We start from the raw sequence: 15,144 nt of genomic DNA on the forward strand, positions 1-15,144 counted from the left end.
TTCTGCCCCCTGCCCCCTAACATATGTGCACTAAGGGAAATTAAGCAACATGGAGTAACTTAGGCTAAGATCCCCCATGTGCATTGGAAGGACTGGGTGGGGGCTGTCAGGAATTTGCATCTTATGCAATTAACACACCCAGTCCTAACCTGGTTTTCTTGCCTTATGTAGATAAAGAATCCCCTCCCCACTAGCTCATTTGTAAAAATTATTGTATTTCACTGTAGAATGGCTACCCTTCTACAGGACCCCTCTCTATCTCAGAGAGCTTTCTCTCTTCCTTCCGCTTATTAAACCTCTGCTCCAGTCTCACCCTTGGTGTGTCCCCATTCCTTGATTTCCTTGGTCATAAGACCAAGAGCTTTGGGTAGTAGGTACCCCAGACAACGAGGCCTGTTTCACAATCACACACCTTGTCCTGATACCAGATGACAATAACACTTGCCAAAAACAAATTCTCCTTGCCGGTAATTACCTGTTCCTTAGCTCAAATCCTGAAAGGGTAGGGAAACTCATAAATGTTTGGATACAGAAGAAGTATAACTAGGATAGAGTTCAGAAATTAGCCATATTGTGGCCTGGCACAGTGGCTCACACCTGTAATCCCAGCACTTTGGGAGGCTGAGGCAGGGGAATCACGAGGTCAGGAGTTCGAGACCAGCCTGACCAACATGGTGAAACCCCATCTCTACTAAAAATACAAAAATTAGCTGGGCGTGGTGGTGGGCGCCTGTAATCCCAGCTACTCAAGTGGCTGAGGCAGGAGAATCGCTTGAACCCAGGAGGTGGAAGTTGCAGTGAGCCGAGATTGCGCCCCTGCACTCCAGCCTGGGCAACAGAGCAAGACTCTGTCTCAAAAAAAAAACAAAACAACAACAACAACAAAGAAATTGGCCATATTTCCTCTTTCATCCCCAATCACTAAGTGTGAAGTAGTATCTAGCTGGAGGAGATAAGAAGTTCTAAATTATGTAAGAATTTTAATTTTATTTTACATTAGAATGAATAGTTTAATGACTGACATGGATTGTTTGGGACTTAAAATACCTGGAGGAATGTTTATTTGTCGAGAGTGATTGAGAATGTTTTTACACCAGCCCAAATGTTCATCTAATGGCTTTGTAGAAGTAATGAATCTTCAGACTTAGTTTAAAGGGGCAGTGAGGAAAAAGAAAAGTTGTTTAATGCTAACACCTTCTTAAATTAAGTTCATTTAGGAGAAGAAAACACATGTAAAATCCTTAGGGTAGTGTTAAGCAGATACTAAGAATTTAGTAAATCTTAACTATTTTTCTCAGTACCATTAGGAATGGATGTTGACTTTTATTTGATGTATAACCTTATGTCAAATGTCAGTTACTGAAAATAAACTAGACAGAAAGCACAGATCCATGAAACCTGTCTCGATATATTTATATTCCATCATCTCTGACCCATAACAGATGCTCAGCTATTTTTTGAGAGGATAATAATAAGAGCAAACGTGACTAGCTGCCAGAGTGAATGAAACAACCATAGGCATTCTAGAATCTCAAAAAGATGGAATTGGCTAGAACATGAGAGTGGATTTAGGGAGTAGGTAAGGTTAACTGATCAGTAAAGAATTAGTAAACTGTGGCTAGAAAGAGTGAGTTTAGTGGAGTAGGGTGAAGATGAGGAAGAGAGAGCAGGTAATATGAAAGAAAACAGGCACAAAAGTTGTACTAATGTTTGCCATAGACAAAGACTTTGATACATTTTACTCTGAATTTCTTGTAATTAAATTAGCTGTTCAGTGAATAGGACTTTCATGTGTTTGCAATGGTCACTTATTTTTTTAATAGCATAATGGTCTTATGTCCAATAATGTTCTTACTTCTGGTCATCACAGTCCATTTCTCTGTCTCTCTTTTTTCTTTTTTTTTCTTTCTTTTTTTTTTTTTTTTTTTTTTTTTGACAAGTTCTTGCTCTGTCATCCAGGCGGAAGTGCAATGGTGTGATCATGGTTCACTGCAGCCTTGACCTACTGACCTCAACCAATCCTCCCACTCCAGCCTCCCAAGTAGTGGGGAGTATAGATACATACTATCACACCTGGCTACTTCTTTTAATTTTATTTTTTGAAGAGTTGGGGTCTTGCCTTGTTGCCCAGGTTTGTCTCAGACTCGGGTGGTCCTCTCAAGTGATCCTCCTGCCTCAGACTCCCAAAGTGCTGGGATTATGGGCATGGGACACTAGGTCCAGCTTCATAGTCCATTTTGATTATAATTGGGGACACTATGTCCAGCTTCATAGTCCATTTTGATTATAATTGATCTGAGAAGTTTAGCTATGTAGCAAGTGCCCATATCTTATAATGTCAAATGTATTGATGTGCTAAGAGAGCGATTTAATTTTAATTTTAACATCAGATATCTTAAAGTTGGCTAAAAACTAAAGATGGTTTAACTCAAAACATTTTAAATAGAAAAGGAGTTTTGTAATTGGAGTTACCGAAAGAATATTTAAATGTCAATAGTCTAGAAACTGGAAACAAAGTTAAGGACCAGTTTGGGACCATCAAAAGATAATTTAATTAGCAAGACTTTCTCTGATTTTTAGGTAGTTGCTTATGTTAAATGCAACTATGCGGTGGTATATCACAGTGTATATATTTTTCAGGTGTATAACCGATCATAGTAGTTTCACTTAAGAAACGTGTAACATTTTCAATTAAGGAAGCAAAACACATACACATTACAAAGCACAAAGCACATAAGCCCGTTTATTAAATAAAAAGTTTTTTGGATATTTCCAGTTAAAATCATTTTCTTTATAAACACCAATTATTAGAGAATTTCTCTTGCAGAACCATTAGAAACTAGAGATACTTGTTTGACATCATGAATGTTATCTTTCCCAAAACTTAAACTAAATTGTTAATGTAAATTGAAATAATTTGAACAAATACATTTGTTTATGAATGAATAGCTATTAAGACACTTATTTTTCATAAGTTGCTAAGTATGTATAATATGTTAAAAATCCTGATGGAAAATTTTAAATACATGGTGTTCTGGTAATTTTACCTAAATCGTGCTTGAACATAATCTGTTACTTTAGTCATGTCAGCGAAAAGTAATGTTATCTTACTTTGTCAGGGAAAAAAAGGACTTCCTCAAATCAGAATGCCTAAGATATCGAACCTGCAGAGAAGTGCTCCTACATTTGTATTTTTTAAAAAATTAAAGATGTAAATTATGAATATGCAAATATAATCCTGAACCACAATACACTGAAACATGGACACATTCTTAGGTCTGCATATTTAACATTAAGATTGTGAGGTATTCCCAATCATTCTGGTTCATTTGCATATAATCTGCTTTTTAGAACTGATTTAAACAAAGACATCATAGGATGAAATAAAGCAACTTGCTTCATAAGAAAAAGTCATATTGCTGCAGAATATCTCAACAGAGGGCGTGGCTGACATTTTTAATTTCTAGATGCTTGCATCTTCTGTAATTATCTTTCAGTAACTATATTCAGAAATGAAGCTAGTTTAATCACCAGCTTCATTGCTGGTACAAATGACAGTATGTTATCAGTAGTATATTTCCAAACCCACTTCGCCGTTGTATCAGCACGGAATGCAAATAAACTGTACCAGGTATATTAAAAGCTGTGGGTTATTTTCTGTAACTCACACTTGTTTGTTCTACTGATCAGCAGGCAGATGCTGCAGCCCAGTTATTGGGAACAAGTCCCAGCTGAGAGCACATTCCTTTTGTCTGTGTTGAATCTAATAATTATCTCCATGAGTATTGCTTAAGAGAAGGAGGAGCATCTGCTCTGTTGGTCATTAAGACAACAGACTTGGTGAAACAATTGTGATCATCCAAATCTACACTAAATTAACATTATTAGAATTGAGTTGATTTCCTTATGCTAGCAGAATGATTATTCTACAAACTATAGAACTTGCACTGATTACTAACAATCTCATTCCCGTCACAAGTTCTTAAATAACATTTATTTGTTGAAATAAAGTTAATAACAAATCCAAACTTTTAATGGGGAATATTCTAGAATTGACTACAATGACCAGAAGTAACTTATTTGAATTCTTAGAAATTGGCATTTGCTGATGCTAATTATTTTCAGGATTTTAGGTGTGTGAGACAAGTTGTGTGTGGTTGAAGAGAGATAATTATTGTAAAAATATCTAGATTTGAGTCACAAGCAAGATTTTGAATGTTGGCGAATTCGCCATTTTGATAATATTAAATGAATTGGGATTATGTATCTTAGCCATTTTGATAATATTAAATGAATTGAGATCATGTATCCTGTTAATGCAAAGGAGAGAAGACTTTTTGCATATCAAAAAGTGTATTGTATGTCTATTAGCTGTACAGCTAAGATGCAACTAAATTGCACATTACATTTTAAGATTTCAGATCACTAGTCCCCAGAGATTCTGAATCAATAGCTCAGGAGAGGAATCCAGGGATCTGAATTTTTCAGCTCAGATGATTATGATGCTACAGTAGTCCCAGATCTACAATTTGCAATAAACAGCAGAAATCTCTCTCTCACTGTTTCGTTGGCTCTCCCTTCTTCCTCTCCCTTCTTCCCTTCTTCCCTCCCTCTCTCCCCCTTCTTCCACCCTTCCTCCCTCCCCCTCTCCCTCCTTCCCTTTGGAGTAAACTTCCATACAACTTTCTAGCAGATATCTGTAATGATCTTATTGGTTAAAACTTCTTTAAAGTCTATGACTAACTCAATCACTGAAAATGATTATGAATCCTAATTATTGTTTTAAACTGATCAGGTTTGATAACTAGAGCTGAGGATGAGGGACCACGCCTAAGACCTGTTGTGAAGTGTGAACTTCTGTTAAAAAAAAAAAAAAAAGAGCTCTGAATGAAACTAAAAAGAAGAATATCTCAAAAGTAAGCCATACAAATTTTCTGCTAGCGTCTCTTATTTTACCAAGTATTTTTTGTGGGTATATTCTGTTTTCCCCTGGTGAAGTATAACACATTAAAAAGAGAGTAGCTTTCTGATTTGTTTCGTTGAATAGGTAGAACAAATATGTTTGAAATACAAGTGAGACATTTTGAATTTTTCTCTATTCCTTCTGTTCATTCTATAATACACAAAAAAATAGAACATATATTAAATATATGAATAAAGAAAAGATTTAGTAAATATGAACAATATTTATTTATCATCAGTGATCAAATAAGAAAAAAGATGAGTTACTTCTTTGGGAATTTCAGACTGTCGTTAATATTTAAACTTGCATTTGCATTTTTTGGTTTTTGCTTTAATAGCATAAATTCAAAATTTTCCTTTTTTAACATTACCAATTACTGTGCAGGAAATATAAATAACAAAAAGGATAAATTATTCAAGATAAGGTATCAGGTTTCTGCTTTCTATGTTTTCCTTTGTGTGTGTGTGTGTGCGCGCGCGCACCTCCATTTTCCTTGTCACTGTTTTCCACACGCTGCTTATCTCAAAAGAAACAAGCCAGTAGTTGATCAAATTGCTTTCTACCTTCCTCGACTGTATCTGCATATATTTCATACCGCACGAGGCTAGCATGCTAGGAATAGAAAATGAAAAAACATCAAGATGTTATGCTTTCTCAGCGGGTATCTGATTGGTGGAATGTTTATTTAGATGTATATATGTTTGTTCCTACTCATTAACCAAGGTGATTGCAATAAGAAACTGTAGTCATTTCAAGGTGATAAATGACACTGTCATCCAAAAAGCATGTCTTATTTTTTTGTCTTTTTTTTTAGTTTAATGCATATTACTAGGCCACATTGATTATGTAGCTTAGCATGGTATATTTATATTGCTTTTCCTTAAAATTGATACACTGCTCATGGTGATGACAAATAGATCCTCGTAATCATATTATGGCAGATTGGCACAGGAAAACGTTGAATTAATTTAATCAGTTAGGAATTGTATTCAAGTAGCAACAAAAAGCTGCCTTACATGAATTATAAATGTAATGTTTTCTCAAGTACAAGAAATTCAGAGTACAGAGTTCCAGATTAGAGGGCCAGGATGCCATCAAAGAGAATGCTAACTCTTTAACATCATGCTTTTTCTTAATTTTAATGTAAGTCTCATTTCTATGCTGTTTAGATGGCTGCAAAAACTCCAGCCATCACATCAGTGTTTCAGGCAGGAAGAAGGGCATGAGCAAAAGTAGGGGATGACTGAGCCCGTGTGCATTTCTTTCTGACTTCTGCCTTCACTTTATGGGCCAAAATGTGATATATGATAAGAGAAAGTGAGAGAACAATTATTATTTAAAAGCTGGCCTTCCTAACTTTACAAGTAAAAGCAGAACTTTGTGCTAAGAAAGGAGAAAATATTTTTGATGAGTATTTGGCAGTCTTGCCGCATTTATCAGCGAAAGAGACACTTGTCTTGATAATCAGTTTACTCTGAATAAAAAAAAAGATAACATAACTGGGGAAAATAAAGTTCAAAATTCAAGGTATCTCTAAGTGGGAAAGGGCCCTAAGTATGTTTAACTTTCCCTTTAGGGTTGCGAAAATCACATCTGCTTTCACTGGATCAATTAATATTCCTATTCTAATAAACATTCAGAAATATATATATATATACACACACACATACACACACATACATATATATTTGTTTTTCATTCTCCTCCATTTGTTATTCAGAGAATGTGGACGATCGACTCCCTGGTGTCATCTAATTAATATGCAACATTTACAAAACTGGACTTCTATTTCTTCATATCAACATATCTTCTTGCCTTCTGTCTTTTTTCTTTTCAACTTTTAAGTTCTGAGGTACATGTGCAGGATGCGTAGGTTTGTTACACAGGTAAAAGTGTGCCATAGTGGTTTGCTACACAGATCAACCCATCACCTAGGTATTAAAAGCAGCATCCATTAGCTATGCTGATGCTCTCCCTCCCCCTCCCCCCACAAAATGCCCCAGAGTGTGTTTCTGCCCTCTATGTGTCCATGTATTCTCATCCTTCAGTTCCCACTTATAAGTGACAACATGCAGTGTTTGGTTTTCTGTTCCTGTGTTAAATTGCTAAGGATAACGGATTCCAGCTCTGTCCATGTCCCTGCAAAGGACACAATCTCATTCCTTTTTATGACTGCATAGTATTCCATGGTGTATATGTACCACATTTTCTTTGTTCAGTGTTGGTTTCATTTTCTTTCTTATTTCTCATACCCAGTTATTTTTAAACTCCCATGGCTTCTACCTCCAAAATTCCTACTGTCACTCATTCTTCTCTTGTTACTGCCACTATCCTGATTGAGGTCCTGCAATGTACGTTACCCAATGAACTATTTTCTAATTTGCAGTTATACCAATTTCTCAATGACACACAGGGAAAGAATTATAATTGCTAATAAAAATTTTAAAACTCACACTGTCTTTCAAGTGTCCCAATAATATCACTCTAAAATATTTTCCAGCTCTAATGTATATTATTCCTCCATGCTGACTTTCAGTCCAGACATACTTATTTGTTTTCCAAATATCTCCACTTCTTCCAACATCTAGACTTTTTGCTCACAGTTTATACTTCTGCCTTGTCATCTCTCACTACTCTTCTCACCTGTTGACATTTTATTCATCCATCAAGTTCAAACTCAACATCGCTTTTTCCATAAGAGCTTTGATGATTTTTGCAACCTGTTAAGGTTTCTCCTTTCTTTTGGCCTCCACAGCATTTTATTTTTCCTCTTTAAAGTTGTTTAACATATTTGAATTTTAATATAAGTGATTAGGTAGTCTTTGATCTCATCAGCTAGATTACATTTAACAGAAAAAAGGGATAACTACATATTCTTTTTATGCTCAGCACTATATATATATGTGTGTTTATGTATATGCCCAGAATTGTGTATACTTCGGTCGTGTGAATCATAACTAAGGCATTCAAGACAAAGGCCTGGCTTCTTACCAGAGTCTAACCTCTGGTTATCACTAAATGTGGCAGTCTAAGTGAAGAAGGACTTATGAAAATAAGACCAGACTGGAAGGGCAGCACTCAGCAGAATATCTCTGCACCCAGGTCTCCAAAGATACATGTGATATCACTAATCAACATGATCTTTACCTCATGAAATTGTACTCAATGTTAGATAATGACTGTGAGATTATTACATTAACATTAGTGTTTAAAAAACATTTCTAATTGTAAAAATAGGTGGAATTAGGTTGCCACGACACTGTAATACATAGACAAAATTAGAAATGAATAAAACCAAAAATTTGGTTCTTTGAAAAATATATTACTTTTAACAGACCTTTGAAATAAATGAATAAGAAAATAACAAGGTAAGATAAACAAAATATAGAATGATAAAACATAAATGACCACAAGCACAACAAAAATAATATTTAGAATGAAATTAAGTATATACAGTATTAATGAAAGTATTTTACTTTTATATACAAATGTGTATGGTATTAGTAAAAATAAAAGCATAAATATTAGCGAACTATAATATTCTATTGAAGTATTGTACAGTGATCAATGACGTGGTTTGGCTGTGTCCCTTCCCAAATCTCACCTTGAATTATAATCCCCAGGTGTCAAGGCAGGGAACTGGTAGGAGGTGATGTGATCATGGGAGAGGTTTCCCCCATGCTGTTCTCATGGCAGTGAGGGAGTTCTTGTGAGATCCGATGGTTTTAAAAGTGGCAGTTTCCCCTGTGTGCTCTCTCTCACCTGCCATCATGTCAGACTTTCTGTGCTTCCCCTTCACCTTCTACCATGATTGTAAGTTTCCTGAGGCCTCTCTAGTCATGTGGAACTGTGAGTCAATGAAACCTATTTTGTTTATAAATTGTCCAGTCTCAGGTAGTATCTTTATAGCAGTGTGAGGATGAACTAATACAATAAGATTGATAAAAACTATCCTCTCTTTGCAAAGAAGCAATATTTAGGTAATACTTGTTTCGTTTGAAAATTTCTTAATGATCAGAATATACATAGATATATTCTGTACACATCTACATGAATCTTGAATGACAGCCTATGTGTATTACAATACACAGATTGTAAGCAATCTGCCTCAAAGGTGAGTGTTTGAAAAAATGTTAAACTGTTTCAGTTTTCTTCTCCTTCTAAGTTACTATTATTGACTATTATTCATAGTTGGGAGGTGTGGAAATAAGCAAAGCCTATCCACATGAGAACAGAGGCTGTTTATTCAAAGCTTGCTGTAGCCAGGGAGTCAGCCACCATCATTTGCATTTGGCCACTCCTCAGAGGAGGCAGGGAAGTCAGAAAGCTTCAGAGTGAGAGAAGGTAAGGCTCCAGGTATGCTCATATTGTAGGCTGTTGGAATGTGGAAGCCAGAGGCAGGCTAACTAGAAGTAGACCATCCTATGCAATTGGCTTGAGGAGCATATTTGGGATACTTCATTTGGTTATGAATTGGGAGTAAGACCAGAAAGTATAGAAGGTAGAAATACAGGCTGGGCACAGTGGCTTATGCCTGTAATCCCAGCACTTTGGGAGGCCAGGGTGGGTGGATCACCTGAGCTCAGGAGTTCATGACCAGCCTGACTAACATGGTGAAACCCTGTCTGTACTAAATACAAAAAAATTATCCAGGCTTGGTGGCACATGCCTGTAATCCAAGCTACTTGGGAGGCTGACACAGGAGAATCCTTTGTAGGTTGCGGTGAGCCGAGATGGCGCCATTGCACTCCATCCTGGGCAACAAGAGCAAAACTCCATCTCAAAAAAAAAAAAAAAAAGGGTGGCACTACATGGCAATAAAGATTAATTCTGACTCTTGGTTGATTGCTTCAGAGGTTGCAGTTTGGCTTCCTGGACTGGTTACTATAGAATTTGTAAGTCAGAGTTTTATTGTGACATTTAGTCTGGCCTAATTTGAACTGGTTTACATCTGTTTTCTATTATTTCTATTATTATTATTTGTAAAGATGAGATCTTCCTGTATTAGCTAAGCTGGTCTTGAATTCCTGGCCACAAGAGCTCCTTCTGCCTTGGCCTCCCGAAACTCTGGGACTACAGGCATGAGCCCCCTTGCCCAGCAGATTTAAACCTGTTCTAATCAACCACTGCAACATTCGGAACATGAGCAATGAGGGGCTCCTTAATTTGAACAACCAAAGCACCCCAGTTAGGTAGATAAAAATCACAAACATTATTTTGGTGTTAGTGACAAAAGAATGTAGGAAAAATACATGTTTCTGTGGGAACTATGCATTTTCCAGAGGACATTCTCTCCAAATCATCTGATTCTAGTATTTGACTGCCTTTGAGCTGATTTTCAACTATACCTTTTCTACATCCAGCACACCCTGCTGGGTTATCTGATACTAACTCTGTTTATTTTCCTGAGCTACTTTACAACTCTGTATAAATATGCCCAATCTTTTCATTCACTCTGTGCCCGCTTACAATATTGAACTTCTTCCCTCACTGAATGAGTTAAATAAAATCTTTAATGCTTATTCATTTTTATATCTGTATGAGTCATGACTTTATCTTTTATTTCTGACAATCATCTTGAAACAAAATCTTTGACTTTTATGAAGTTACTTAGATCTGTATCTTTTTCAGATTAAATGACACAGAAATATGCAATAAAAGGAGAACTTAAATACACTGAATGTATACAGTGTCTCAAACAAACCAGGCCACTTAGAATGAGGAACTGCAGTTGTAAAATGCTGACGAAGGCCAGTAGCACTTGACTCAACAAAAACAGTGTGGCTGATTTTATGGGCTTAAGGTTTCGATATGAACTGGGTGCCCTGAGCTTCAAACTTGGGTTTATTTACTGAAATTATACCTGAAAACCTAATGAAAAAAGCTGGCTGTAATCACAAAGAACACATCACATCATGACAATTGCCATGCATAAATTATTCATACTATGATTTAATATGCTACTAAATGCTTCGGCAGCATAAGTACTGGAAAGTAATACCTTTAGCTCAATTTACTTTTAATATTTTATAGCTGTACTTCCAGAAATATAGAGGCCATTTCCACAAATAAAAGGTCAAATGTTTTTCGGCATATAATACTCTGTTACAATGCCTAATCTCAACAAAAACAGTCATCCTATTAAAAGTTATCTTTTGTTATAATATCTATTCATAATAAAATATATTTGATGCATTATGAAAATCTTCTCTTTAGTTTTTTTTTTTTTTTTTTTGAGACGGAGTCTCGCTCTGTCGCCCAGGCTGGAGTGCAGTGGCGCGATCTCGGCTCACTGCAAGCTCCGCCTCCCGGGTTCACGCCATTCTCCTGCCTCAGCCTCCTGAGTAGCTGGGACTACAGGCGCCCGCCACCGCGCCCGGCTAATTTTTTGTATTTTTAGTAGAGACGGGGTTTCACCGTGGTCTCGATCTCCTGACCTTGTGATCCGCCCGCCTCGGCCTCCCAAAGTGCTGGGATTACAGGCGTGAGCCACCACGCCCGGCCATTCTTTAGTTTTTTAGGAGGCTATTTTGTTAGTAATTTCATAAATAAGGGGAAAATCATTTAAAGCCTTGCCTCAAGACGTCTGAGTGAATCTTTGGAAAGTCTTCCAAATTAGAAAAGATTTTATCAAATGACTGCATAGTGTTTTTTGTTTTTCTTTACATACTTTTAGTATTCTTCTTACTCTGTTCAGACTAATATAACAGAATAATGTAGATTGGATGGTTCAACAACACGCATTTATTTCTTACAGTTCTGGGGGCTGAAAACTCCAAGATCAAGACACTGGCAGATTCTGGATCTGGTGAGGGTTCACTTTTTGGTTCATAGATGGCAGTCTTCTCATTGTGTTCTCACATTTTAAAAAGAAGGTGAGAAAGTTCTCTGCATTCCCCTATATAAAGGTACTAATTCCATTCATGGGGGCTCTATCCTACTGATCTAATTACCTCATAAAGGGTTCACATCCTAATACCACCACATTAGATATTTTTAAATTTTTAGATTTTTAATTTTGATAATTACATAGTAGGTATATATAGTTATGGGGTACATATAATGCTTCGATACGGCCATACAATGTGTAATAATCATATCTAGGTAACTGGAGTATCCATCACCCCAAGCACTTATCATTTTTTTGTTTTAGAAACATTTCGATTCTACTCTTTTAGATATTTTATAATAATAGATAGAGTTAGATAGCATAAATAATATCATCTATTTGCTAGCACAACAGGATGACTATAGTAAAAAATAATTTATCATATATTTCAACATGTAAATTTTGGGAAAACACATTCAGTACATTACAGTATTCCTGAGGGTATGTGATTTATTCGGTAATTTATTCATAATGATTCAGACAATAATATTGTTATTATCTCTTCAAAAGTCTTCTCCAACACTGCAGTGAAAATAATGTCATTATCGATAATTATGATTTGTTGTGCTTTATTACTAATGTTTCTGAATATTTCTGTGTTACCCATGGTACTGGCATTTTTTTTTTTCATGTTAATATGAGCTATTTACTGCTCATTGGGCTTTTTCTTTGATAAATTGAATGAGTTCAATTGTTTTTCAAAATTCTGTAACCTGTGAGTTTTAAGCATTTTCACAAAATGTAAAAGTACAGCTACAAACTATGTTATTGCTTATTTGAATAACTTTAGTTTGCCTTATATAGAAATGTTAAAATACTTCTACAAAATCAGTGTCTAATCGTTAGCTTTTTGCTAAAAGAAGTAAATAGAACATGTGGAAACTTAAGGTCAAGTTCTGAAAATCCTAATACATATCTGATGAGTTAAAGGTTTAAAGTTGAAGCAACAATATTTATTTATATAATAAACACAACTGAAGTTATAGTTTAGATTTTTATACATTTTCTAGGAAATATGATATAATAAACTTCATGATGTTTGTAATTAAATATTGTGAAATAAATTCTATATTACAATTTCTAGAAACAATGAAATTATTTCCTATATATTTATGTATAATGATCCATACCTCCATCCAATTCTACAAAATTAATTTAGAATAACTTTTTATTTCTTTCAATATTCTCCAGTCTTGAAGACCCTGAAATCTATGATGATATCTTTGTCTCTTTCCCAATATTCAAAACAAAAATGGAGGTGACAAAACCTATTTATGGCTTACATTGGTCAACTCTAGCTGCCATAACAAAATACCATAGACCAGGTGGCTTAAATAACAAAGACTTACTTTCTTACAGTCCTGAAGCCTGAAAGTCCAAGATCAAGGTGCCAGCATGGTTCTATTTTGGTGAAAGTTCTCTTCCTGGCTTCCAGACCATTATATTCTTGCTGTGTCTTCACATGCTATTGAGAGAAACAAAAAGAGGAAGTACTCTGGTGTCTCATATTAGGGCACGAATCCCATCAATAGGGGCTCACTCTCATGAAGCTCATCTAATCCTAATTATCTCTCAAAGGCTCTGTCTCCTTAGAATAGTGCAGCGGGGGTTAGGACATTAACATGAATTTCAGGGGAACACAACCATTCAGTACATAACAGATCTCTAAAGCTTCATGATCTCTTTCTGTATTTTAATGCATTATAAAGGTAGAGAATTAGGAATAACCCATTAGTTTCAGGAGCTTACTTAATCTCAATCCTTTTTAAATCACTGCTAAACATATCTTATACTTGATGGATCTAAGACCCTGCTTGTAATTATAGAGCGTCCCTCCTTTTCCCCTGAGGAGTCACTCTTATTTTGAGAAATCTCTTTTTTTTTTTTTTTTTTTTGTTTGTTTTGTTTTGTTTTGTTGAGACGGAGTCTCATGCTGTTGCCCAGGCTGGAGTGCAGTGGCGCGATCTCGGCTCACTGCAAGCTCCGCCTCCTGGGTTCACGCCATTCTCCTGCCTCAGCCTCCTGAGTAGCTGGGACTACAGGCGCCCGCCACCGCGCCCGGCTAATTTTTTGTATTTTTAGTAGAGACGGGGTTTCACTGTGGTCTCGATCTCCTGACCTTGTGATCCGCCCGCCTCGGCCTCCCAAAGTGCTGGGATTACAGGCTTGAGCCACCGCGCAACTTAAACTTTGTTTCAGTTTGTCCTGATAATTTTTATTCTTTACTTCTGATGACGTATGTATTTTCAAAACTAAAGACAACCTTCTATTTTACCCTTTAAATACAATTAAAAATAAGTACCGTTTAAACTTTGAAAAGAGACTTACACACATATTCCAAATTTTAAAATGTCAAAAATTATAATTTGTTACATTTTGAAAATCAGAACTGGATTTTGGGTTTTTTTTTTAAATAAAATAAACATTGGTTACTGGAAGCAAAACTGTTGCTATAATTGAAAGTTGTTGAAGAAATAAAGGCCTCCATTCTTTTTCCTAAATAGGGCTTATTTACTTTCATTTTGTCTTTTTAGAGCTGTGCTTGCAAATGGCAAGTGAAATGAAAGATTGAAGCAATTATCCACATCATTCAGATCAAATATGCTCTCATTAAATAAGAGCAGATGGTGTGGATAAAAATTGTAGCTTAAAGGCTATGTTCCTCATATAAGGCATATGAAAATAGATTGTTTCTTCTTTGCATTTATTTTAAAAGTCTACACCTTCCCTTACAGATGAGTTTATTTAAAATGTTAAATGGAAGCAGTAGTTATAACTTACATTTAATTAGTTTAAATTAATCTGTTCATTAATTTAGATTTTACTACCCCTTTGTACACTTAGTGAGTGTAGTTATTATAATAAAAATTTTAAAAACTACACCCACCAAATTTACCAGAGGGTAGTAAAATGAGTATATACTCTTACACCATTAATTAGAATATGAATGTTTTATCTGGGCTCCTGGCATCCCCTGCTGGAAGCTGTGAGTCTCTCAATGCCCTCCACCTTCCTCAGAAATACATAGATGTCTGGAAGAATGATACATAGGCACCAACAGATGTCAGAGTTTGTTGTTTCCAGAGTAACTGCAAACCACTTCCCCAAGAAAAAGTGCTCAGGTTAGATCTGAAGTGAAACAAGAATGAGTAGGGGCAGGAGGCTCTGATTTTTACTGTGGTTAGGTGCTGCAGCCAGGGTGGTTTTCCTGCCTGGGTTGCTTGCCAGTCAGCTTCAGGTGTGATGCCAAATATCATAAGGTGTGAGGAAGGGCTTGAATGTTGTTTCAAGT

At 35.9% G+C, this 15,144-nt stretch overlaps 1 long non-coding RNA gene across 1 annotated transcript in view; it reads right to left on the bottom strand.

Annotated features, from left to right (window-relative positions):
• The window catches only part of LOC139362597 (uncharacterized), a 45,997-nt gene that overhangs the window by 10,973 nt on the left and 19,880 nt on the right, over nt 1-15,144 (bottom strand). Inside the window, exon 3 of the long non-coding RNA XR_011621757.1 lies at nt 13,202-13,317. This is a non-coding gene — a long non-coding RNA (uncharacterized lncRNA). The remainder of the gene's footprint in view (nt 1-13,201; nt 13,318-15,144) is intronic.

The sequence above is a fragment of the Macaca nemestrina genome, chromosome 4 (genome assembly GCF_043159975.1).
Source record: "Macaca nemestrina isolate mMacNem1 chromosome 4, mMacNem.hap1, whole genome shotgun sequence".
Taxonomy (NCBI): domain Eukaryota; kingdom Metazoa; phylum Chordata; class Mammalia; order Primates; family Cercopithecidae; genus Macaca; species Macaca nemestrina.